The sequence below is a fragment of the Loxodonta africana genome, chromosome 10, assembly GCF_030014295.1.
Source record: "Loxodonta africana isolate mLoxAfr1 chromosome 10, mLoxAfr1.hap2, whole genome shotgun sequence".
Classification (NCBI taxonomy): domain Eukaryota; kingdom Metazoa; phylum Chordata; class Mammalia; order Proboscidea; family Elephantidae; genus Loxodonta; species Loxodonta africana.
Window position 1 is genome coordinate 86,833,554 of NC_087351.1, and position 15,023 is coordinate 86,848,576.

At 49.3% G+C, this 15,023-nt stretch overlaps 1 protein-coding gene across 2 annotated transcripts in view; it reads right to left on the reverse strand.

Moving 5' to 3' along the window:
* Positions 1–15,023, reverse strand: part of LTBP2 (latent transforming growth factor beta binding protein 2) — a 124,205-nt gene that overhangs the window by 64,417 nt on the left and 44,765 nt on the right. The gene's annotated exons all lie outside the window — the stretch shown is intronic.

The following is a 15,023-nucleotide window of genomic DNA, read 5'->3' on the forward strand; positions in this document are numbered from 1 at the left end:
ATCGCACTTCGTTTAACAACTTGCTCTTTTCATGGACACATGCTTGTGCCTGGGGCTGGGCTTTTATTTTGCACACACAGACGATCGTCATAGTTTCTGCTAATAAAACTGTTCCCAACTCCAATCATAGAATTAGCTATATTGATAGCTTCTGGTACTCCTTAAGACTGCCACGTGCTCTGACACCTAAACACTTTGAGAAATATAGGAGTAAAGAGAGAATGAAAAAGGGCAGAGGAGAGGCCCTGGGGAACACCAACACTTATGGGGCAGGAGGAGGAAGAGGCTACGAAGGTGTCTGAGAAGTAGCAGCCAGAGAGGTAGGAGGGGAACAAGGAGAAAGCATTAACAGAGGAGGGAGTTTCCAGAACTCTGTCTCTGCTCCTGGACAAAAGGGACAAAGGCTGCCCCTTCCCATGACTGCAGGCTCAGCCCAGGCAAGGTTAGCATTGCCTAGGTCCCCCCTACCCCAGGCTCTGTTTCCACAGAGGATCTGGGTGGCTGGCAAGCAGGGGGAAGCCCTTGCTGAGCCTCTGTTCCTCTCCTCCTGGCTGGCCAGGCAGGCCTCACACCCAGACTAGGGCAGATGACCCTTGGCTGCCAAACCCCAGGGACCTGAGTTGTGCTGCCCACAACTCCAAACATTCTGCTGCAGGGGCAAAAACTGAGCACGAGTCTGTCCTGCCTCAGCAGGAAACAGGGGGCTGCCCAGGCCTGGAGGGTAGAGGGGTAGAGAGACAGTGTGCCTTTGACACAGGTGCCAGCAGCCTGCTGATTCTAGGTGGTGGATAGTTTGGGGGCTGAGCAGAGGAGACCCCAGCTGCCCTGTACATGGGATAAGACTGAACTGCCATCCTCTCAAGCCTGCAGGTATCAAAAGTGCCATGTGTATGGGTTCCCTGGTGTCACTATGAGGAGAAGAGGATCTTTAACCCTGCCCCACGTCCTAGACAATAAGAACAAATATTTATTGAGCACTAGTTTTTTGCTAAGAATTGTGTACTAACTGTTATATTTGCATAATGTCGAAGAATGAACAAATCTGTCTTGGAAGAAGTACAGGCAGAATGCTCCTTAGAAGTGAGGATGGCGAGATTTCATGTACTTTGGACATGTTATCGGGAGGAACCAGTCCCTGAAGGTCATCATACTTGGCAAAGTAGAGGGTCAGGGAAAAAGAGGAAGACCCTCAAAGAGATGGACTGACACAGTGGCTGCAACAATGGGCTCAGACAAAGAAACAACTGTAGGGATGGCACAGGACTGAGCCATGTTTCGTTCTGTCATACGTAGGGTTGCTATGAGTCGGAATTGACTCGATGGCACCTAACAACTACAAATTTAATCTTCACAATAATCTTAGTCTAGGTACTGTTATTAAGCCCACTTTTCAGAAAAGGAAACCAAGGCACAGAGAGGTTAAAGAACTTGTCTAAGGTCATTCATCTAGAATTGTGCTGCCCAGTAAAGCTTTCTGTAAGGACAAGATGCTCTATAGTCTATGTTATCCCATCCCCTAGCACTTGGCAATATGGCTGGTGTGGCTAAGGAACTGAATGCTACATTAAATTAAATTTAAGGGGCCACATGTGGCTGTTGTTAGGTGCCGTCCAGTTGATCCCAACTCATAGCTACCCCATTTGGCTGAGTAGAACTGCCCCTTAGGGTTTTCTACGCTGTAATCTTTGTGGGAGCAGATTGCCATGTTATTCTCCTGTGGAGCCACTGGGTGGACTCAAACTGCCAACCTTTTGGTTAGTAGCTGAGTGCTTAACCTTTGTGCCACCAGGGCTTCTTGCATATGTGGTTAAAAAAAAAAAATCCAAACCCACTGCCGTGGAGTCAATTCCAACTCATAGCGACCCCATAGGGTTTTCAAGGCTGTAAATCTCTATGGAAGGAGAATGCCACATCGCTCTCCCGTGGAGCTGCTGATGGTTTCGAACCACAGACCCTTAGGTTAGCAGTCGATCACTTTAACCACTGCGCCACCAGGGCTCTGTATTGGACAGCACAGAAATAGAAAATGGAGGAGCCAGGATTTGAACACAGAAGGTCTATGTTGACCTCTAAGTGTGTAGTTAGAAGGTTCCTCTGCCTGCCCTACTGCATTCCTTGTCCCCTTGAAGGCTGCCGTCATACCCAACTGTCTTAGCCTGGGGAAGGCAGCATCCTCCTGAACCTCGCTGTCTGTCATCAGGCGTCAGAAGGGCTGTGGTGAGGGGAAGAGGCTGGATCTCCAGTGGACCAAACCGGGACCATTGTCCCAGGGGAGCACATTTCGGCACAGTGTGGGGAAGGGTTTTTGAAGATTCAGAGCTGCCTAGCAATGTGGTGACCCCGTGAGGCAGGGAGCTCCTGTCACTGGAATCCTGTGAGCTAGCTGTATTGCCATGTGCCAGAGAGGCAGCAGAGGCATTCCCACTCAGGGTGGGGCCTGGAGCTCATCACTTCCCAGAGACACGTGGGGCGGTGGCATACTCAGCCAGAGCCCAGTGCCCACCGCTGTCCAGCTCACTGCTGAGCACTGTCAGCTCTGGTACTCTCACTCTCTGGTGCCCATCCCCAAAGGGTGAGAACTGGCCCTTCCCCAAGGGTCTCAAGATCACTTTTGCTGCTGCTCCTTCTGTTCCTGCTGTTCCCGCTCCCCCAGCCCCTTTGGCCTCACGAGTCAGCCCAAGGCCCCCACCCAGCCCCACCCTGCTGTGAGTGAGTAACGTCCCCCTCTGCTCTGCGGCTCTGAGCCTCTAGCTTTTTCCATGGCCACACCCAGGTCTGAGAGGGCTGGAGCTGCAGCACACAGACCCCAGGATGCCTCTGCCAGCCTGAGGCAGAGGTGGAGGGGGCAGAACCCTGGGGGAGTCTCTCCTGCCCAGAACCACACCCTGCTCGGCTCCCCGAGCCAGCTCTGCAGGGAACATGGCATCCCTGTTCCCTTGCAGGTAAATAAGAGGGGGAGGGAGGCACCAGCTCTGAGTGTCCCAGGGAACGTCTGTGGGGCACCCAGCCCTGGCCTCAGGCCTGGTCCTGCCTCATGAACAGTCCTGAAGTAGGTCCCGACTGTCTCAGAAGGCCCAAAGGCCCTCTGAGCCATATCTTTCTCTGCCACCCTCCAGGCCCTGCACCTCTCATCAGCTCCTTACACTTTTCCACTGAGCACCCTGCCAAACCCTCGCCCCCAAGAGTCTGCATCGCTTTTGTTCTCTCCTGGCTAGGCAAGTGAGTAGGGCCGGAAAGCCAGCGCTGGCTGCCTGGCACTGAGGTCACATGTGGGGCACCTCTAGGGGTAGATCCGGGAGGAGAAGGTGGCCTAAGAGGCTGCCCAGGGCCCTGGGAAACGCCTGTCATTTTCTACCTAGCTTGCCCCAAGTGTCAAAATGCTGGCGCAGTAGTCCCCTTCCACCAGCAAAAAGCCCCGCTGAGAGCTCCTTGCCCCCTCCCCTCCCCCGCCACCGCAGAGGGGCAGGGACCAGGCCTCACCTTCTTCATGTTTTCCATGGATTCATCACAGCACTGGGCACACAGCTGCTGCCCTCAGAATATTTATCACACTAAACTTCTAACTTCCTCATGGCATAGCCCAGTCTCCCACCTCACACCAGCATCTACCAGCCCAGACTCTGCCCTGCTCCACAGCCAGTCAGGGCCAGCAGGCAGTCTGAAGCCTTTGGCTCTTCGCTCCCCCAGGAAGACTTGTCAGCTGCAGGGAGCCTGGATTTCATTAATGCATCATTCAACCACTTCAAAGATGTGCTTAGGAGCACCTTATAAAGTGCACAGGTCCATGTGGGCACCATGGGGAAGGCAACTTGCTGTGAGAGTTTATGGTCCAGAGGGCAAGGCGGGGGACAGGGGAGACCTGGCATAAATCAGAAAAGGGGCCTCCTTTGGGTGGCCAATTTAGGAGTCCTGGGTGGTGCAAATGGTTAGCATGTTCAGTTGCTAACTGAAAGGTTGGAGGTTCTAGTACACCAAGAGGTGCCTTGAAAGAAAGACCTGGTGAGCTAATTCCAAAAACTCAGCCATTGAAAACCCTGTGGAGCACAGCTCTACTCTGACACACATGGGGTTGCCTCACTTTCTTCAGGCTAATACAGCCCAGCCCCAGGGCCTAGTGAGCAGAACCCAGGCCAGATTTTAGCCCCATTTAGCCCTGACTGGCACCTCTGTGCAGGGTGCGATGAGCAGTGGCCCTGGGACAAAACTCTGCACTTGAATGTTTCGTAACAATCCCAAGAAGGAAAGCAGGAGAGCAGCAGGCGCCAGAAGTATCAGAGCCAGGTGAGATGTCCAGCGAAGATGCACTAGGCCTCTCTAGGCAGGGGCGGCCCTGAGGCTGGGTGCAGGGGGTTATGTAATGTGAGCCAGAGAAGTGGTGGGTAGGGCAGAATCCACCCAAGGCAGAGAGACCCCTGAGCACAGAGGGACAGACGCAGGCACATGCTAGTTAGCAGTGGTGTTCAGGGGGTAACAGACCCTGTTTGGTTAAACGGAAAGTAAGAGGGGCCGAAGCTGACAATATTAATAGCAAATAACTAAACCAGTTGCTGTTGAGTCAATTCCAACTCATAGCAACCCTATGTGTTTCAGAGTAGAACTGTGCTCTGTAGGGTTTTCAATGGCTGATTTTTTTTTGGAAGATCACCAGGCCTTTCTTCCAAGGCACTTCTAGGTGGACTTAAACCTCCAACCTTTCACTTAGCAGCTGAATGTGTTAATCATTTGCACCACCCAGGAACTCCAACAAATAGTGCCTATTATGTGCCAGGCACTGTTTTAAGCACTTTACATGTCGGAGCTCATTTAATCATCACAACAACCCCAGGAGGTAGGTAGTACTATTATTATCCCCATCTTATAGATGAGGCACAGAAAGGTTAGGTAACTTGTCTGAAGTCACACAGTAAATGACTAGCAGAGACAGGAATCAAACACAGAATATCTTGCAGCTATTAGGGCTCCAGAGCCTTGACTCTAAACCTCTGTACTATACTTCCTGGGCTGTAGAAGGCCTCTCCCATCTAGCCTCTGGGCCTTATCCTGTGGATTCTGCGAATAAAAGGAAGGTCTGGAAGAAAGGTGTTTTACCAGAAGTAACAAGGTTAAAAATCGTGTCATAGGAGGGTAATTGTAGAGAATTCCCCAGAGGACCCCTGTCTGCCTCCGCAGCACACACTGCCACCCTCTGCTCCCTGAGCACATGCCTGGACCACTCGCAGAGGACTTTTCACAGGCTGGTGCTCTCACTACCTGTGCATGTTGGATCGCCCCAGGTGGATCAGAGCTTCTAGAGGCAAGGCCTGGGTCCAAGTCATCTAGTACTCCCTTGTGCCTGGCCAAGTGCCCTGCAGAAACATAGACATGTTGGAGGAGGGAGGGAGGAAGGAAAGAAGGGAGGGAGAAAAGAAGGTAGGAGGGAAAAAAGGAAGGAAGAAAAGAAAGAAGGAAGGAAAGGAGGGTAGAGGGAGGAAGAAAGAAAGGAACAGAAGGAAATGAAGACTTGGGTGGGCTCCAAGCCTACATCTGAATAAAGGCCTTATCAGATGTCTGGCTCAGAGATAACCCCTCTTTTGAGCACCTTTTCTTCGCTTCCAACTGGCCTGAAAACCCACCCAGGGCATGCACAGAATGAATGGCCGAGGGAGTAAGAGGGAGTGTGGGATTCACACAAGGAGGTTATTTATACATGGCTTATTGATGGACTATCTATTGGGATATGTGGCTATGGGAGCTAATTGGAGGAGACCCCCTCTGAGCACTGGTTGCTATGCAGCAGACATCTGGGGATGTTGAACTAAAGAACAAAAGGTGTACACGGAACACGCTGCTGAGACCAGACAATGGCCTGGGCCCCCTCTGGCCATTGGATCAGGATGTCTGCTGGTGCTGAACGGGATGCTTCTGCCCAAGTCCAAGGACAGGAAGCTAGCCGTGCTACGGGGCAGAGAGCAGACCACAGTGACACTTATCTAGCTGTGTCCTCTCCTCCGGGTATCTTCGTGGCCGCAGAAGGATGGTGGGAATGAGATGGTGGAATTCCGAGAACCACAGTACTCTTCACACAACCCACTTTGATCAAGTAAGAGCTACATTTACTGAGTGCTGGTTGAGCACCAGGGACTGAACAAACATCTCTTTTCAATTTCCTCCAACGACCTGAGAGGTAGGTTTGACTATCCAAATATTACCGATACGGAGAAGGTAGGTAGCTGGCCCAAGGTCACCTGTCTCATGAATGGCAACACCCAGGATTCCAATCCACGTCTGCTGGACTCTAACACTCATCACGTCCCTTCCACAGGAGCTCTCACCATAAGCTGCTATGGCAGTGCTGACTGTATGAGTTACAAAGAAGTGTACAAAAAAAGGAAGTGGTTGGAGAGGGGAAGCCATTCAAGGGGAATGAAAACACAAAGCAGGGCCTACGGCATCTGGCAAGTGTGACAGGAACCTGGAGGAGGCGAAAGAAGGGGGAAGAGGGCGAGAAGGGACTTTGGCTGAGGGGATTGAGCTAGGTCTGCCTCCTAGAGCTACTGAGAACTCTGTAAATGGGCATCTCACCACTACCAACTTGGCTCTGATGTTCCCCCTTCCTGAAATCCAGAGCTCCCAGCCCATGGCCTCTTGAATCCCATAATACACCCCCTAAACAAAGAGAGATCGAGGCTTAGCAGGCCTGCTTTATCCCACAGCAAACACAGGCCTCTGACTCCAGATGAGGTTACCCTACTCCTGGACCTGCCTGGACAAGCCCATTGTAGACAAAGGCCAGGGGCGGGGGGTACATGCCTGGGTCAAGGACACATTCTTCAGGGGCTGGCCTAAGTCCTGGCAGCCTGCAGCCAGCCTACTCTTCCTCCAAGCCGATAATCCACCATGGGGCCATAAACAAAGGAAGGTTTCTACAGGAACTAGGGCCCCAGCCTGAAACGTCTTCATGCAGCAATGTAGCTGCCAAAACTGATCAACCTATTATGAGCAAGAGACCTGCTATAGCATCTTTTTTTTTATCCTCTGCCTGGCCCTTCACAGTCGTTACCTTACTTGATTAGTACGCCCACCCTATGATATAGGAGCTAACATCCCCCATTTCACAGGACACTGAAGTACAGAGAGGTTGTTAGTTGCCTGTGGTCCCCACCTGTGGGGAAGTGCTAGGGTGGGGCATCATGGCCTGAGATCTTTTCTGCCTTTGATGGTGACATTCCCTAACCTGCTGCTCACCCTTGACTGTGTCAGGAAACCTCACTAGGGCCAGAAATGCCTTCAAGTGGTCTGGGCAAATTCTCAGAGTTTGTAGTCACTGCTACTGCTTTTCTGATCCAAGCAAAAGGCTCAGTTAACCCCCAAGTCAAGGGACAAGTAAGAATGGGTGCCATTTATAGAAGACCCGAAAGGTGCCAGATGCATTTGCATGTATGAGTAAATCCTCGTAATAATTCTATAAGGTAGTCATTCTTATCCCCATTTTACAGATGAGAAAACTGAGTCTCGGCAGAGTTAAATAACTTGTTTTAGGCAGTCGTTAAGAGGAAGAGCTGAGATTCAAACCCAGGTGGATTTGACTACAAGGCTTAAATTATTTCACAATTCTTCCCTCACAAATGACTGCCTTTTATAGATACTCTGCCATTGACCCAAGACAGTCAAAAAAGAATGAAATGTGGAATCAATTTCTTCCCCAAGGAACGGGCCCTGGAGGGCTGTGGCCTGGCTGGAGTCTTGAGAGGCTACTACCTCCTCAGAGTACCAGACTCCCTCTGGAAGTCTCTGATGTAACCCATACCCTCTACACCCAATGCTTCCCTGCTCAACCCCAACCTGGTGCACTCATGGTGGAATGTTAGTGGTCATGAGTTAAGGGTCCAGGAGGAAAACGCAGTGTAGGCGACTGGCTGGGAGCAGAAATGTGATCGCTCCAGAGGTTTTGATTTGTAACCTTTATTTTGCAAGGAATGGGGATTTTTCTTTTCAAAAAGCACTCAACTTCCTTGAATTTTAGACCTTTCACAAATATTTTTTTAGGAGAAATAAGAAGAAAAAAAAAGAAAAAAGAACCCACAAAATGCCTGTCGCAGCTACTCACTTCCACAATGAATCACAGACACAAAACCACAGCTATGTGGCTAACAAAGGAACTATGTGTTTTTACATTTCATAATTGGAAATCATTTAGCAATCTTAACTATGTCATTTGCAGACAGACAGACGCACATCCACACCCCTCTGGGTCCAAGTAGCCAATCTTATAACCATCATCTTCAGTTGACTTGATATTAACTCACTTTCCCTTTTTAATTCTTTCCGGCGATATTACCCTGTAAGGCTTAAATCTTTTCCCTTAGTGCCTCTCCAGTGGGCCCTGGTGGTGCAGTGGTTAAAGCGCTTGGCTGCTAACCAAAAGGTTGGCCGTTCAAACCCACCAGCTGCTCTTCGGGAGAAAGATATGGCAATCTGCTTCCCTAAAGATCACAGCCTTGTAAACCCTACAGGGAAGTTCTACTCTGTCTTATAGGGGCACTATGAGTTGGAATCACTTGACTGCAACGGGTTTGGGTTTGTTTTTGGTTTTTCCAGGAGCCCTGGAGGCGTAGTGGTTAAGGCTGGCAATTTAAACCCACCAGCCGCTCCACAGGAGAAAAGTGTGGCAGTCCGTTTCCATAAAGATTACAGCCTTGGAAGCTCTATTGGGGCAATTCTGCTTTGTCCTATAGGGTAGCTACGATTCAGAATCAACTCTACAGCAACTTTTTTTTTTTTTTTTAGTGTCTCTTCAGAGGTAGGCTGTGTGTGCACGTGCACATAGTTAGAGGGAGGATGAAGAGAAATGCTGAGAGACTGATTCAGTTTGTTCTACAAGTGGAAAAAAGTGTACGTCTCAGAGTCACTTTTTTATGACTGTTATCATAATACCACTTTGCTTCGGGAAAGTGATTTTCACCTGGGAAGCTCCCAGGGCCTTTTTTGACAGTGGCGAATTAATTGTCTGGCAGCAGATTTAAAGGTCGTGTAACTGGAAAAACTGCTGGACCCATAAATCAGAAACTTCCTCTACATCCTGGGCAGGGCATGAAATCTGATGCATATTTGAAAACCTCGAGCTCAAAAGAAGAATTCACAGGCCCTGAAAAATCTCCATTATTATTATTATTATTCTTGAGCGTGTTCTTTCAGCATGGGTTTCCGTTCAAGCAAGCATGCGCACACACGCATGCGCGCACACGCACACACGCACGCACACGCCTGCACACACACGCACGCTCACACACCTCAGAGGGTGACATTTACCGAGCTGCCAGGCCTGTGCAAACCTACCGGATGGGAAAAATCTTCCCTGGGGCATCTGAAAAAGAGCTCAGACGGTCTTCCCATTCCCTTCTTGCTTTATCTCTCCCTAGCCTTCTCCTTCCAAACAAAAATCCTGAAGGATTTAAATCCATTAAATGCAGTGAGTATAGCCACGAGCTTGAAATGCTTGTTGTTTCTTTTTTTAAAATCAGATGCTGGAAACTGTGTACTTTAACGCGTTAATGACCCCAACAAGCTCCCTCCCCTTCCCACACGTGGCAATGGGGAGTGCTGCTCCAAGCTTTCACCAGGTTTCTATACTTTTCTGAAAAGACACTGGTTGCCTTGCCTGACCCACTCCAGAGCGCCCAAGACAGGTTGGATCCTTCCTGCACTCACCTGGGCTCACTGCTCTAGAGGCTGTTTAGCAAAGAGTTGAGAGCATGTTCCAAAATGAGCTGACCCAGGCTGGAATCACCCTTACCCTCAGTTTCCTCATTGTGAAGTAATAGGAATATCCGCCTCATAGGATCATTGTGAGGCCTGGTTACTGTGCTGGAGGTCTTCCTCTTGCCCCTCCAAACCCCTTTTCACCCTGGTCCACCACAGCCTGGACCCTGGGAGGCATCTGGCAGGGGTGTACCTAAGGTATGACAGGTAGGGCGGGTGCCCCGAGTGCTGCTTGAGGGGGCGACGCACCAACGACCATTTTCTATGGGCCATCAGATTTTCCATCGCCAGCAATTTAAAACTGATTGCCATAGGAGCTATTTTGCATAGATACGGCACTGAAATGGCATCAATTGTTTCCTTTACCTGTTGCTTTTGAGTCCAGTTCAGCCAAACATGGGCCCCAGCAAAAGGCCAGAAGGCAGGAGCGGGGTGAGTCAAGATATGGATACTCCCATACCTCTGGATGGGCCACTGCGGGTAGAAAGTGCCTGTGTTCCTCGACCTAGGGCCACAGCTCTGGGGTGGCCCTCTCCTACGGCTGTAGCTATTCTCTGGGTTCCAGTGACCCTTGACCTCTTGCTCCATTAGGCCTAGGGCTTTGCTACATTGCTACCCCCCAGGATGCTGTCTTAGTTATCTAGTGCTGCTATAACAGAAATACCACAAGTGGGTGGCTTTAACAAACGGAAATTTATTCTCTCACAGTCTAGGATGTCGGCTCCAGGGGAAGGCTTTCTCTCTCTGCCAACTCTGGAGGAAGGTCCTTGTCGTCAGTCTTCCCTTGGTCTGGGAGCATCTCAGTGCAGGAACCTCAGGTCCAAAGGACACACTCTGCTCCTGGAACTGCTTTGTTGGTGGTATGTGGTGCTCATGTCTCTGCCCACTCCTCTTTTTTGTATCTCAAAAGAGATTGGCTTAAGACACTACCTAATCTTGTAGACTGCATCAATATAACTGTCACTAATCCATCTTATTACATCATAGGGATAGGATTTACAACACGTAGGGAAATCATGTAAAGTGGTGGGAAGTCAGTCACACAATAGTGGGACTCATGGCCCAGCTAAGTTGACAGATATTTTGGGGGGACACGTTTAACCCATGACAGACATCATGCTTGGTAAAGTAGAGGGTCAGTGAAAAAGAGGAAGACTCTCAACGAGATGGGCTGACACAATGGCTGCAGCAATGAGCTCAAACATAGCGATGATTGCGAGGAAGGTACAGGACCTGGCAGTGTTCAGTTCTGTTGTACGTAGGGTCACTATGAGTTGGAATGGAAGGCACCTAACAACAACAACAACATACCTGTGGTTTTTATCCCATTTGGGAATGGGCTTTCTTTGTTATGTTAATGAGATTTAATATGTTGGCATAAAAATTAGCACAGTGTGCTTTTGAAAATACCTGGGTGTTGGGGGAGCGAGCATTGTTTTTGTAAAAATACAGTAATGTAGGGTGTGTCTTAAATCAATCTCTTTTGAGATATAAAAGAGTAGATTAAGCAAGAAGCAAGTAAGCAAAGATGGGGGAAGATAGATGCCACATGGTGCTCACTAAAGAGCCAAGAATAAACTGTGAGAGAATAAACTTCTCTTTGTTAAAACCATCCACTTGTGATATTTCTGTTATAGCAGCACTAGATGACTAAGATAATGTTCAATAATTTCTGCATTCCACTGGATCGCCTTCCTTTGGAATAGGCATGTATATGGGTCTCTTCCAGTTGATGGGCCAAGTAGCTGTCTTCCAAATTTCTCAACATAGACGAGTGAGTTCTTTCAGTGTTGCATCTGTTTGTTGAAACATTTCAGCTCGTATTCCATCAATTCCTGGAGCCTTGTTTTTCACCAATGCCTTCAGGGCAGCTTGGACTTCTTCCTTTAATACCATCAGTTCTTGATTATATGCTACCTCCTAAAATGGTTGAATGTCGATAAATTCTTTTTGGTACAGTGACTGTGCATCCCTTCCCTCTTCTTTTGATGCATCCTGCATTGTTCAGTTTTTGGCCCATAGAATCCTTCAATATTGCAACTCAAGGCTTGAATTTTTTCTTCGGTTCTTTCAGTTTGAGAAATGTTGTGTGTGTTCTTCCCTTTTAGTTTTCTAACTCCAGGTCTTTGCACATTTTGTTATAATACTTTCTTTTCTTGAGCCATCTTTGAAATCTTCTTTTACATCATCATTTCTTCCATTCCGCAGGTACAGGGGTTTGGATTTACATGTGTTTTTGGGAAACACAATTCAATCCATAACAGGTGCTCTACCATCTTTTGTTGTTTTCCTCCAACCTTTGGTAAATAGACCCTTTACTAAACTGTCCCCACTGGGTGTGCCATCTGTTTCCTGCTGGGTGCAGTCTCCTAAATGATACAGATTAGGAAAAATATTAGCTACCAAGTACTGATCACTTCAGGAGCCCTGGTGTCACAGTGGTTAAGAGCTAGGCTGCTAAAGAGGAGGTCAGCAGTTTGACTCCACCAGCTGCTCCTTGGAAACCCTTTGAGGCAATTCTACTCTGTTCTATTGGGCCACTATGAGCTGGAATCAATTCAATGGCAATGGGTTTTGCTCTGGTTTTACTGAGCACTTCACAATGTGACTCAGCACTTCGTCCACATTCTCTTATTTTATTTTTACCACAGTCCTGTGTGGGCAGTATTATCATCATCATCAATTTACACCAAGATTCATGGAGGTGAAGAAACTCATACAATACGAAATGGCTGCTGAGCAATAGAATTAGATGGAACTGAGGTCTGTCTGACTCATAGCTCATGCTCTTAACCACTAGGCCATATTGTCTCCCAGAATTAAATTAGATGGTGCCTGTAAAGTGCTTCACACAGTAGGGTCTGCTTACCCAATAAGGCTTTGTAAATGGCAGGTTAAAACAACAACCACACCACACTTGAAAAAACTCACAGTCCTAAATTCTACTCTAGCATAACCTTAACCCAACCCTAACCATAACCCTAATCCAACCCTAACCACAACCTCACCCTAATACCACACTGAAGTTATACCTCTAATTTTACCCTAACCAACACCCTGCAATTAAATAGAATATTACCCTAACTGCAACCCTGGTCCTACCCAGACCTAACCAAAAGATTCATGATCGTTACCATAATTCTAGACAAAATGTTATGGATTGAATTGTGTCTCCAAAAAAGATATGTTGAAGTCCTAACTCCTGGTATCTGTGAACTTGACCTTGTTTGTAAATAGGGTCTTTAAAGATGTTCTCAGTTAACATGAGGTCATACCGCAATAGGGTAGGTCTTAACCCAACCTGACTGGTGTCCTATAAAGGAGGAGAAGGTACACAGAGACAGACAGAGGAAAGATGGCACTGGAGTTAGGCTGCAGCTACAAGCCAAGGAATTCCTGGGACCACCAGAAGCCAGGGATAAGAAAGGATCTTCTCCTAGAGCCTTCAGAGGGAGCATGGCCCTGCTGATACCCTGAATTCCAACTACTAGCCTTCAGAACTGGGAGAGAATAAGAGTGTGCTGTTAAAGCCACCTCCTTTGTGGTACTTTGTTACAGCAACCCTAGCAAACTAATACACTCACTAGCCCAGAGCCACATGCAGCCTGGCAGAAGGAGGAGGCTTGCAGGCTGTGCTATACCAGGAGGAGGCATGCCGCCCCCTGCCTTCATCATGACCTCTGTCGGGATCCCTAGGCTCAGGGTCAAAGCTGCATCAGCCTAGAGGTGGTGCCTTTTTCTAATTCACACACAGAAAGCCTACAGGCCAGCCATGGCCCTGCTCAGGCCCTAAGCTCTGTAGGTCTCAGGTATTTGTGGGAGTTGGGGAGGTACGCGTTAAACCTCTACAAGGCCCTAGAGGCCTGCCCCTTCTTTCAGAGATATCTAGAAGGGACCTCAGCAGCCCAACCCAGCTGGAGAGGACTGACTCCTTCCTCTGCCTTGAAACAACATGTTTTGTGGCGGAAATGGCAGACATCTTCCTCTGGAGACAAGCAGGCCCAGGGCTGCCACATGCAGCTGCACAGGCTGTGCACTGCACAACTCTCAAGTTACTTGTCACAGAGTCTAGTGTCTGGTGTGTCCAGTGGCTGCAAAGTCTAGCTGCAGATCAGCCCCTGCATCGCTCCTCCCTCTGGCTGGAAAGGAGTGCTTCAGACCCACTGGTCACTCTAAAGAGTCTCTACCGGGGCAGGGATGTGCTGAACTGGCAGGGAGCTGAGTGCAGAGGGGCTCTCTGCAAACCTGCAGGGGTGGTGGCAGTGATAAGAATTCTCGGCTGAGACACAGCTCTTTCTCCCCGTCACCAACTCCCCTCAAAAATCAGCAGCAGGGCTTCTGCGACTTCAGACTTAGGAAAATAAAGCCCTTCCCATTTGGTCTGGCTGGAGGTCTGTGAGTTCAGTATTCCTCTCTGATGGCTCCCCTCAAGCCCCCCTCTTCTAAACCCACAGCCCAGGGAAGGGGACTCATAGGGCCTCTTCCAAGGCCTGAGAGAGGGAAGGAACTGAAAAGAGGCCCCCTTACATCTACTGCAGCCCGTCATCAGACTCCTGGCATTCCAAAGGGTCTGCTAAGCAGTGGCATCACTAAGGGGGTATGGGGGGTGGTGCAGACTGCACCAGGTGACACTGTCAGAGGGGGTGACACCAAAATGACTGCCTATAAATTTTTGTGCAGTACAAGCTGTGGGCACCGGTGTGTAAGATGCTGGCGGGTCCCCAGCCAGGCATGGGCATAGGTGCAAGCACCATGGCACAGCTGAGCCAGGTGCTGGTATAGCAGAAGGCAGCCGATGGGCTCTGGGGGCCTGGGGCAGCTTGCAGGCTGCATGCCTGCTGGGCCGAGACCATGGTGCCTGTGGCACAGGAGCACCTAGAGGCGGTGGCACTGGGAGCCCTAAGGGCTTGGCTGGATTCTATATGGTCTAGTACAGTAGGAAGTCCATGGGCAAGGAGGGGGAGGATGACACCATGAGTTACCTCACTGGGTGACACCAACTCTAGTGACAACACTGCCGCTAAGCCCTACTCTTACTACACTCCTGGAGAGAGGCATCACTCTTGGATACACCTGGCTTCAGCTTCCCAAGGCCAAGGGCTCTGAGTGGGCAGGATCCTGTGCTGGGAGAGGCCCTTCCTGATCAATGACATGCCAAAAAACGGCTGAATGTCAGCTCCGAAGGTAGTGGACCTAACGTTCTTTGCTCCGGGCTATGACAGGGATGTATGGCCAGGATGTTCATTCAGTGGTTATTTACTGAGTGCTTACTATATGCCAGGCAC